Source organism: Pleurodeles waltl, chromosome 4_1 (assembly GCF_031143425.1).
Source record: "Pleurodeles waltl isolate 20211129_DDA chromosome 4_1, aPleWal1.hap1.20221129, whole genome shotgun sequence".
NCBI classification, from domain to species: domain Eukaryota; kingdom Metazoa; phylum Chordata; class Amphibia; order Caudata; family Salamandridae; genus Pleurodeles; species Pleurodeles waltl.
The window spans coordinates 9,945,486-9,957,118 of record NC_090442.1 but is presented as its reverse complement, the minus strand read 5'-3'; the positions used below and the strand labels follow the sequence as shown (position 1 = coordinate 9,957,118).

General features: G+C 47.9%; 1 long non-coding RNA gene across 1 annotated transcript; it reads right to left on the bottom strand.

The window, feature by feature from the left end:
* Window positions 1-4,237: 4,237 nt before the first annotated feature.
* Window positions 4,238-11,242, bottom strand: LOC138288412 (uncharacterized). Its single transcript, XR_011202387.1, has 3 exons — window positions 11,111-11,242; window positions 9,573-9,704; window positions 4,238-4,364 (listed from the first exon to the last, which is right to left on the bottom strand). It is a non-coding gene; the product is annotated as an uncharacterized lncRNA (long non-coding RNA).
* Between the last annotated feature and the right edge of the window lie 391 nt (window positions 11,243-11,633).

Genomic DNA, 11,633 nt, shown 5'->3' with positions numbered 1-11,633 from the left:
TTTACATACCCACCCAGGCCTCATATGTGGCCTCTCATTCTGTGCTATTTATATACCCACCCGGGCCTCATACGTGGCCTCTCATTGGGTGTTATTTATATATCCACCCGGACCTCATACTTTGCCTCTCATAAGGTGTTATTTATATACCCACCCGGGCCTCATACGTGCTCTTTTATTTAGTGTTATTTACATACCCACCCAGGCCTCATACGTGGCCTCTCATTGAGTATTATTTATATACCCACACAGGCCTCATACGTTGCCCCTCATTGGGTGCTTTTTATATACCCACACAGGCCTCATACGTGGCCCCTCATTGGATATCATTTATATACTCACACAGACCTCATACGTGGCCCCTCATTGGCTATTATTTATATACCCACACAGGCCTCATACGTAGCCTCTCATTGGGTGTTAGTTATATACCCACACAGGCCTCATACGTGGCCCCTCATTGGATATTATTTATATACCCACACAGGCCTCATACGTGGCCTCTCATTGGGTGTTATGTATATTGCCACACAGGCCTCATACGTGGCCCCTCATTGGATATTATTTATATACCCACACAGGCCTCATACGTGGCCTCTCATTGTGTGTTATTTATATACCCACCCAGGCCTCATACGTGGTCTTTCATTGGGTGTTATTTATATACTGACCCAGGCCTCATACGTGACCTCTCAGTGGGTGTTATTTATATATCCACCCGAGCCTCATACGTAGCCTCTCATTGGGTGTTATATATATACCCACCCAGGCCTCATACATGGCCTCTCATTGGGTGTTATTTATATACCCAACCAGGCCTGATACGTGGCCTCTCATTGGGTGTTATTTATATACCGACCCAGACCTCATACGTGGCCTCTCTTTGGGTGTTATTTATATACCCATCCAGGCCTCATACGTGGCCTCTCATTGGGTGTTATTTATATATCCACCGAGCCTCATACGTGGCCTCTCACTGGGTGTTATATATACCCACCCAGGCCTCATACATGGCCTCTCATTGGGTGTTATATAAATACCCAGCCAGGCCTCACACATGGCCTCTCATTGGGTGTTATTTATATATCCACCCGAGCCTCCTACGTAGCCTCTCATTGGGTGTTATATATATACCCTGCCAGGCCTCATACATGTCCTCTCATTGGGTGTTATTTATATACCCACCCAGGCCTCATACGTGACCTCTCATTGGGTGTTATTTATATATATATATATATACAGATATATATATATGTATACCCACTCGGGCCTCATACGTGGCGTCTCATTGAGTATTATTTATATACCCACCTGGGCCTCATACATGGCCTCTCATTGGGTGTTATACTTATACCCACCCAGGCCTCATATGTGGCCTCTCATTCTGTGCTATTTATATACCCACCCGGGCCTCATACGTGGCCTCTCATTGGGTGTTATTTATATATCCACCCGGACCTCATACTTTGCCTCTCATAAGGTGTTATTTATATACCCACCCGGGCCTCATACGTGCTCTTTTATTTAGTGTTATTTACATACCCACCCAGGCCTCATACGTGGCCTCTCATTGAGTATTATTTATATACCCACCCGGGCCTCGTACATGGCCTTTCATTGGGTGTTATTTATGTACCCATCCGGGCCTCATACGTGGCCTCTCATTCAGTGTTGTTTATATATCCACCCGGACCTCATATGTGGTCTCTCAACTGGTGTTATAAATGTACCCACCTGGGCCTCATACGTGGCCTCTCATTGGGTGTTATATAAATACCCACCCAGGCCTGATACGTGGCCTCTCATTGGGTGTTATTTATATACCCAACCAGGCCTCATACGTGGCCTCTCATTGGGTGTTATTTATATATCCACCCGGGCCTCATACGTGGTCTCTCAACGGGTGTTATAAATGTACCCACCTGGGCCTCATACGTGGACTCTCATTGGATATTATTTAAATACCCACCTAGGCCTCATACATGGCCTCTCATTGGGTGGTATATATTGTAGGAAAGTACCGCCAGCCTCCTAGATATATATGTATATATACACCCACCCGAGCTTCATACGTGGCCTCTCATTGAGTATTATTCATATACCCACCTGGGCCTCATACACGGCCTCTCATTGGGTGTTATTTACATACCAATCCATGCCTCATATGTTGCCTCTCATTGGATGTTATTTCTATACCCACCCAGCCTCATACACGGGCTCTCATTGGGTGTTACTTATATACCCATCCAGGCCTCATATGTGGCCTCTCATTGGGTATTATTTATATACCCACCCTGGCCTCATTCGTAGCCTCTCATTGGGTGTCTTTGGAGTATGCCTGTTGTGTTTGTGTGCCTGTGTATCCCTGTGTTTGCATGGCTGTATGCATGTCTTTGTGTAAGTGTGTGTGTGTGTGTGTGTGTATGTATGTGTGTTTGTGTGTATATGTGTGTGTACACACGTACAAACATATGTTTCAGTGCTGGGGGCAGTGTTCCTCCCTCTCTCTCCCTCTCCCTCCCTCTCTCTCTGTCTTTCTGACTAGTCCTTTCTTCTTCTCCAAACCCAAACACCAAACATGTATGATTTGCTGAATCTAATTGGCCAACTGGAGTCAAAGCACCGGGTAAATCCACCCGCTCTCTCCACTGCCTCTCTCAGTCCCTCCCCTGACCCTTCCTCCATCTTTCATGGTCATCTTGAACTCATAAGTGGCTGTTTTCACAAAAGGTCCCTAGAACCAAGCTGCACCCGGCTGATGAGCCCATATCTGGGGTGAATACGGTCCTGGGTTGCTTGTGTTCTGGTTCAGGGAGGAACTGGGCAGGCTGGACTGTTCCTATTGGAGCAGGGCCAAGACTGATTTGCATATGGCTGGTCCAAACTGAGGTGGCCTGGTGTGAAGGATTACAATGGATTGTGATGCAGCCAGAGTAATTACCAGTGGCTGACATTAATTCAAGCATCCATCCATCACGGTTGTGTATATTCACAAAAGGCGTAGGTGCTTTTCAACCTTATTTTCAGAATTCTTATTTTAGACTGTCCAAAAGGAAAGATGTTTAAAAAAATATATGAAAGGCACTAACCTTCAAAAAAGCACATTCAAATCAAATATTGTTCTGTGAAAGTTATGTATATTTCTGAAACAATATTTGTTTTATTTATAAATCAAATGTGGGTGTGGAAAGCTAAAAAGTAAAATATTCCCACCTTTGTGCAGACACAGAGGCCCTCATTCTGACCCTGGCGGTCGGCGGAGAGACGGCGGTCGGACCGCGAACAGACCGGCGGTATTAAAAATGGCATTCTGACCGCGGCGGTCCCCGCCGCGACCGACCGCTACTTCTCCACTCCGACCGCCACGGCGGTCATGACCGCGGGGCTGGAGTTTGCGCACTCCGGCCCGGCGGTCGTCCCAAGACCGCCAAGGGTATTATGACCCTGCCTACCGCCGCGGTTTCTTGCGGGCGGGAACCGCCGTGCGAACCATGGCGGTAAGCACTATCGGGGCCAGGGAATTCCTTCCCTGGCACTGATAGGGGTCTCCCCCACCCCCCACTACCCACCCGAGTCCTCCCCCCACACCCTCCACCCCCCTGCCACCCCCCAGAGGTGGTACGAACCCCCTCCCCACCCCCACCCCGACATGCACATACATGTACCCCGACATGCACACACCCCCAACATGCACATATACACACCCCCTACACACACATACACAACGGGGACACATACCCGCACACATACATGCCGACATGCGCACCTGCCGAACAGCACACATTACCCATAGACACAGCAGCACCCCCCGCCCGCATACACGCACTCACACACCCCCTCTACACACTCACACGCACACCCCCATGCACGCCCACATCACACAACACCCCCCCACCCCCTCCCCTCACGGACGATCAACTTACCTTGTGCGTTGGTCCTCCGGGAGGCGACGGGAGCCATAGGGACGTGACCGCCAACAGAAGACCGCCAACAGAAGACCGCCACACAGAAATGTGGGTCGTAATTCTGTGGGCGGTGTTCTGCTGGCGTGGCGGTGGAGGTTGACCAGTCTCCACTTTCCCGCCGACCGCCAGTGTGGCTGCTGGCGGTTTTCCGGCGGAACGCTCCCAGCGGTCAGAATGCGCACAGCGGCACACCGCCGCGGTCGGCGGTCTTCACCGCGGCGGTAACTCAGCGGTCTTGCGAAAAGACCGCCAAGGTCAGAATGAGGGCCAGAGTCTCTCTCAGATGAGGCTGTAAATCTCTCCATGAGGAGGAATCTTCTGTTCCAGGCTCATCTCTCACCCGGGGGCAGCTCTGTCCAGGGAGACTTCCTTGTCTGTCATGAAGGTTGTACTGGGAAACTGGTACAGAGGAGGGAGAACAGGTACAGAGAGATGGAGGGAGGAGGGAGAGACAGGTACAGAGAGATGGAGGGAGAGACAGGTACAGAGAGATGGAGGGAGGAGGGAGACAGGTACATAGAGGGGGATAGACAGGTACAGAGAGATGGAGAGAGCAAGGAGAGACAGGTACAGAGAGATGGAGGGAGCAGGGAGAGACAAGTACAGAGAGACAGAGGGAGGGAGAGACATGTACAGAGAGATGGAGGGAGGAGGGAGAGACAGGTACAGAGAAATAGAGGGAGCAGGGAGAGACAAATACAGAGAGAGAGAGGGAGGGAGGGAGAGACATGTACAGAGAGATGGAGGGAGGAGGGAGAGACAGGTACAGAGAGATGGAGGGAGGAGGTAGAGACAGGTACAGAGAGATATAAAGAGGGAGAGATGGGTACAGAGAGTTAGAAGGAGGGAGGAGGAGGAGGGAGAGACGGGTACAGAGAGTTAGAAGGAGGGAGGAGGAGGGAGAGACGGGTACAGAGAGATGGAGGGAGGAGGGAGAGACGGGTACAGAGAGTTACAGGAAGGGAGGAAGAGGAAGCGGAAGAGAAAGAGGGAGGGAAACAGTTACAGGGAAAGAGAGAGGAGAAAAAGAGGAGTTCAGATCAATTTGATATATTGTCTGAGAAAATTATTGGGCCAAATTTAAGAAGGGCCTAGCGCCACCTAGGGGCACATTAGCGCCATTTTTTTTTCACTAATGTGGCGTTAGGTTGGCAAAAACACAGCGCCAAATTTCCAAAGTGGTTAAATTGAAGCGCACCGTTGTGTACTTTACAGGATTAGCGCCAACATTTTTGGTGCTAGTCCTGCAAAGTATCACAATAGCGTCAGAAATTGTGACGCTATTGATCCTAACGTAAGCCATAGGGCGCCGTATCATTGATACGGAGCACACATGGTGGCGTTAGGGAGGGAGCAAGAGAAGAGGCGCTTCATGTAATGAACAAATCATGTAATGAATTAATCATGTAATAAGGAATCATGTAATGAATGAATCATTTAATGAACAAATAACGTAATGAGTAAATCATATAATGAATAAACCATGTAATGAATCATGTAATGAAGCGCCACTTTTCTTAAATCAGGGCCATTGTGTCATAAATGTCCATCATTGCCCCTTTGGAGTTAATAGAAAATCAACCGCCAAAGAGAGAGCTGTTTTGTAAATGACATTTAAGACACAATATTAAAGCCAGACATTAATTTTGTTGATGATTCTCTGACACTCAACTCTGTTTGTTTGTGTTTGTTTGCACAGCTGTAGACAGAAGTGCTGTGCACAGTCACACAAGAGCATCAGCAGTGTGGAGGTATCACAGACCAGGTCACGGAGGACTGAGGGGTGTGAGCTCAAACAGCCTAGTACAATACAACATGACATGTTAGAAACATACTTACATGTGAGAGTGTGAGGTGGGAGGGGTGTGAGGCAGGAGCATACCCACCAAGCGTGCAGCAGGTGTAGTGGCACTGGGGCCCACAGGGTTGTAAGGGGTGTGAGGCAGGGGCATACTTACCAAGCGTGCAGCAGGTGTAGTGGCACTGGGGTACAGGGCTGTGAGGGGTGTGAGCTCAAACAGCCTAGTACAATATAACGTGACATGTTAGGAACATACTTACATGTGAGAGTGTGAGGTGGAAGGGGAGTCAGGCCGGGGCGTACCTACTAAGCGTGCAGCAGGTGTAGTAGCACTGGGGCCCAGGGCTGTGAGGGGTGTGAGCTCAAACAGCCTAGTACAATATAACATGACATGTTAGGAACATACTTAAATGTGAGAGTGTGAGGTGAAAGGGGTGTCATGTAGGGGCGTACCTACCAAGAGTGCAGCAGGTGTAGTGGCACTGGGGCCAGGGCTGTGAGGGCCCCAGGGCTGTGAGGGGCCCACTGCACTCCAGTTGTATCTGGTTTAGAGCTCTTGGCATCCCTGCTGCACCACTGGTACAAGACAGATATGTTGAAAGAAGAAGGGTACATTTACCAATACTACCCACGTCTACCTCACCCCTGTGTCTACAACCACCGCCCTCACTTTCAGCATCTACTCTCCCACAGTGATGCTCACTAACATGGCTGAACCCAAACCTACATGAAGGCCAGGCCGTGCCATAGGGGCACTGTGCACATCTGACATGATGTCATGCACCACAACATGTTGGAACAGAGCAGGAAACAATCTTTACCTGGAGAGAGACACAGAGACATAACATGTTGACTCAAAGTAAGAGAAGCTTTTTACCTGGCTAGTGGCAGGGACATAACATGTCAACTCAAAGTAAGAGAAGCTTTTTTCCTGGCCAGAGACACAGAGACATAACATGTCGACTCAAAGTAAGAGAAGCTTTTTACCTGGCCAGAGACACAGAGACATAACATGTTAAAAGTAAGGGTGTAGGAGGCTGGCCCTCTATGTAGTGTGCAAAGCTAGGCACACTGTGCAGGGGTTCCGGCAACCACACGTTGGTTTGCAAATGTAAAAACTAGATCACCTGATGCTCTAATTTTTATGGTAGCTTGGTCGAGCAGTTAGGCTAATCTTGGGGAACTGCAAAGCATTTTTTCACAGTATCAATCATGCAACTCAAGCATTCAAAGGAATAACTCGAGACCAATTTATAAAAATACTTCAGAGTTTTATATAATTTTTAAGACCAAGATTTTCAAAATTGGTTAAGTACTTTTTGATAAATGGATTTTTGAAGATTAAAAAAAATAGTAGTTTAGTGCGTAATTACGCACCATGGGAATCAATGGAAAGTCACCTTTAAAAATACATATCAAATCACAGTTGCTTTACCAAGTTCTTCTTTTGCAGGCTGATCGAGGTTATTAATGGGGACACTGTGCCAGCTGGAGAAGTTCAGGCGGCTCCTGGTTTTGGCGGGAGCAGCGGTTAAAAGTATCTGGAGCTGATGCAGGGCCACTGCGGGCCACTGCACGTGGAAAAGGTCTGTGCAGGTGAGTTTAGGTGGGGTAACCTTGGAATCCAAGATGGCAAAATCCAGGGACATTTTGGGGTGGTGATGGACAGGGGAGTGATCACTCCCCTTTCCTTTGTCCAGTTTCATGCCAGAGCAGGGACTCGGCGTCCCTGAACTGGTGTAGACTGGATTATGCAAGAAGGGCACCATCAGTGCCCTTCAAAGCATTTCCAGAGGCTCTGGGAGGATACTCCTCCCATGCCTGTAACACCTATTTCCAAAGGGAGAGGGTGTAACACCCTGCTCCTAAAGGAAATGCATTGTTCTGCCTTCCTGGGATTGAGCTGCTCAAGCCCCAGGAGGGCAGAAGCCTGTCTGTGAGGTGGCAGCAGCTGGGGCAACCACAGGAGGCTGGTATGGCAGTACTGTGGAGCACCCTGAGTGCATGGAATTGTGCAACCAATACTGGAATAAGTATTGGGGTACAATTCCCAGTTGATAAACACCTTACTTGGCCATATTCTGAGTTACCACTGTGAAGCTGGACATAGGTATTGACCTATGTCCAGTGCACACTTAAAATGGCGTCTCCGACCTCACAAAGTTTGGGAAAATGAGCCTGGAGGAATGTGGGGTCACCTCTGCTAGTGCAGGGGTGACCGCACACACAGGTACTTTGCACCCAGCCTTCAGCGTCTGAAGGCCTGACATATGTGACTTATGTGACTTATAAGTGATCTGGTGCATTGGAAATGGCAGGGAAAGGGTGCATGCACTATTTCACACAGGCTACAATGGCAGTCCTGTAGGAGCCTTTGCATGGGCTCCCTATGGGTGGCAAAAGTAATGCTGCCGCCCAAAGGGATCCCCTGGAAACCAGATGTCTTGGGTACCTGAGTACCATGTACTAGGGACATATAAGAGGGTCTAGCAGGATCCCAGTGACACAGTCAAGACACACTGACAAACAGGCCAAAAATGGGGGTAACCATGCTGAGGCTATTTTCCCATATTCTGGTTCTTGCTAAATCTTTTATCACGTGTTCTTGTGTGTTCTAGGAAACATACTGTGATTTACTCCTGCTTTCATGGGCTCTGGGGTGGGTTATATTACTTACCTTTGGTGTTTTCTTACACTCCCAGCAGCGCTCCTCTACACACTACACTTGCCTGGGTGGGAAAACGACTTTCGCATTCTACTATTTTAGTATATGGTTTGTGTTCCGCCTAGGCCCATTTCTAACTCTTGTGTTTTTCACTCTGTGTACTGTTTTCTAACAGTTTTTACAGCTAATTCTGCATTCTAGTGTATATACTTTGTGTATGTTCCTTACCTCCTGAGGGTGTACAGCCTCTAAGGTATTTTTGGCATTTGTTTCACCAAAATAAAGTACCTTTATTTTTGTAACACTGAGGCCCATATTTATACTTTTTTAGCGCTGCATTTGCGCTGCTTTTTGACTCAAAAATGGTGCAAACTTACAAATTACAATTGTATTGTACTTTTGTGTCAAAATGCGGCGCAAATGCGGCGCTAAAAAAGTATAAATATGGGCCTGAGTATTTTCTTTCATGTGTGTAAATACGGTGTGTCTACAGTGGTATTGCATGAGCTTTGCATGACTCCTAGTTAGGCCTTGGCTGCTCGCCTATAATACCCCTAGAGAGCCTGGCTTCTAGACACTGACTACACTTCACTAACAAGGGATAACTGGACCTGGTATAAGGAGTAAGTACCTTTGGTACCCAATACGAACCAGGCCAGCTCCTACACTTACCCATAGTAAATGCAGTTGATGGTGGACAGGGCACACAGGCAGTGTGCCATGTCGAGTTTGTGTTTTAGGTTTGCACCAGGACTTTCAGCCTGTGATGGCAGTGCTGGGTACATCTGGTTGCATGGCCCTTGAGGGTGGCACAATCAGTGCTGCTGCCCTCAGGGGCCTACCCATAGTACCTCATGCCCTGGGTACCTAAGTACTCTCTTACTAGGGACTTATAGTGGTAGCTAGGGGTGTATCCAATTGTGCCAATGCATCACAACAGTTTTAGGGAAAGAGCTCTGTCCCAGGGAACCTGGTTAGCAGGGGCCCTGGGCACAATACTTTCTAGGATACATTATACATCAGGCACAAAGTGGGGGATGACATTGTCAAAAATAGGCCTTTTCTCACAAAAAGAAGCTTTTTACCTGGGTAGAGACACAGAGACATAACATGTTGACTTAAAGTAAGAGAAGTGTTTTACCTGTACGGAGGCACAGAGAGGTTTTCAGAAGAGAGAGCGGAGGATTCTGGGAAGACCCTTGACCATCTCCAGTCTGGCCTTGGAGACCAGCACAGCTCTGCACCCTGGGGCGGTAGAACACTTCTCTCTCCACTGCAGGGTGGTAGAACCCGAAGAGAGGGGAGGTGGCGATGAGAGAGAGAAAACAAATACAAGAGATTCAGTGAGGAAAGAAGGTGTGAATTTTTTCCACTCCAAGCTGCAGGGCCCTAATTAACTTTCACTGACAATAACCAAGAAAGTCTTCAGCACTTTGCACCCTCTAGTAGCGCAGTAACAGGGTGTTAGACATGTTTAACTTCAATGCGCTATTATTCTTGTTCATCACAAGATACAAAAATGTGTGCTTGTGAATGAGTCTGATTCACAAAGGTAAACTTACACTTTTGTCTACGTTTACAATTGTTTGTTATTCACGAAGGTATTTTACTAGCAGTATCTTTACGGCTTCCGAGTCCCCGCACATAAAAGATAGGACACTCCTTTTTATATGTGGAGGCTCCTCTGCCATAAAGAAACTTCTCATAAAATACCTTTGTGAATAGCAACAATTGTAAACTTACACAAAAGTGTAAGCTTATGTTTGTGAATAAGTCCCAATGTAGCTCCTTTCCCTGATTCTAAATAAGGTGTGAAACATTTGTTGACGATGACCACAAAAGGCTAAGTCAGGCTGCAACAGTATTTTAATAGCTCATGTGGCATCATCACACCTCCTTAGGGCGCGCTGGCTGCAAGTTCATGTTAATACATTTTTACTGAATCATAATAACTAAGAAGTCAGACTAAAGCTCCTCGAGTCAGACATAAACCGCTTGTTTCTATTCACTGTGATTTCATCTTAGTACACAACACAGCTGTGATCCCAGGAGGGGGTGTGAAGGGTCTCCAGGGCAGGATCAGTGCAGCTTCCTGAGGGACTGAGGGATGGAGAGAGATGGGCACAAAGTGAGGGATATAGAAGATAAGGAGAAGGACTGAGGAGCAAGGGAAGCAGCAAGGGAGGAGGTAGAGGGGATGAGATACAGAGTGAGAGGATTGAAAGGAGGAGAAAGAAGGTGGGTGTAGGAGGGAAATCGTAAAAGGAGACCCCACGGGTGGAGCTGTCCCTGAGGGAGTGAAGGGAGCAAATATTATTTAATGTCTTGGCACTGTTCAGCGAGAGGGGTCCTGAATGGCTGTTCAGGAGGACCTGGTGGAAAACGTTGTGATTACTTCACTTGCCCTGCACTGACCGAGTACATTTACTCTGGCCAGACTGCATCAGGCACACTATTAGATAAAAGAGGGGTTTCTTGAGCCTACCGTCCAGGCCATATAACACTAACCATATGAGGTTTACTCACCTCTGTCCTGCGAAACTGCATCAGAAGTACCTGTAGATGAGGTCTACTCACTTCTCTCCTGCAAAACTGCATCAGAAGTACCTGTAGATGAGGTCTACTCACCTCTGGCCTGTGAGGCTGCATCAGAAGTACCTGTGGATGAGATTTACTCACCTCTGGGCTGTGAGGCTGCATCAGAAGTACCCCTAGTTTGATTCATTCTCTGAGCTCTCCTCGATGCCACTGGAGCCTCCACAGATGCTCAGGATACTGAGAGGTGCAGGAAGCAGTGAGAGGTGCCCTAGTATGAACTGCATCTCTGGAGCCGCTAGGGAGGGGTCTATATAACAGATATAGGAAACTCCACTTAGAAAGTTCTGATGGCAGCATTGTGCAATCTGTGTGTGAGGGTTGGAGGATGGGGTGCAGATAAGAGTCTATAATAATCTCCATGTCTCACTCCTATAGAGTGTGTGCATGTGGTGGGACTCTAGACAACTCTCTAACATAACCCAGGTGTCACTGTGCACTCTGCTCAGAGTGTGTCTGTGTGTGTGTGTGAGAGAGAGAGAAAACATGCGAGTGTGTGTGGGCATGTGTGTTTGAGTGTGTGACAGAGAGTTTGCATGTGTAAGAGTGTGTGTGTCAGCAAGAGCATGCATGTGTGTGACTTTGTGTGCAGGGGGTGTGTGAGAGA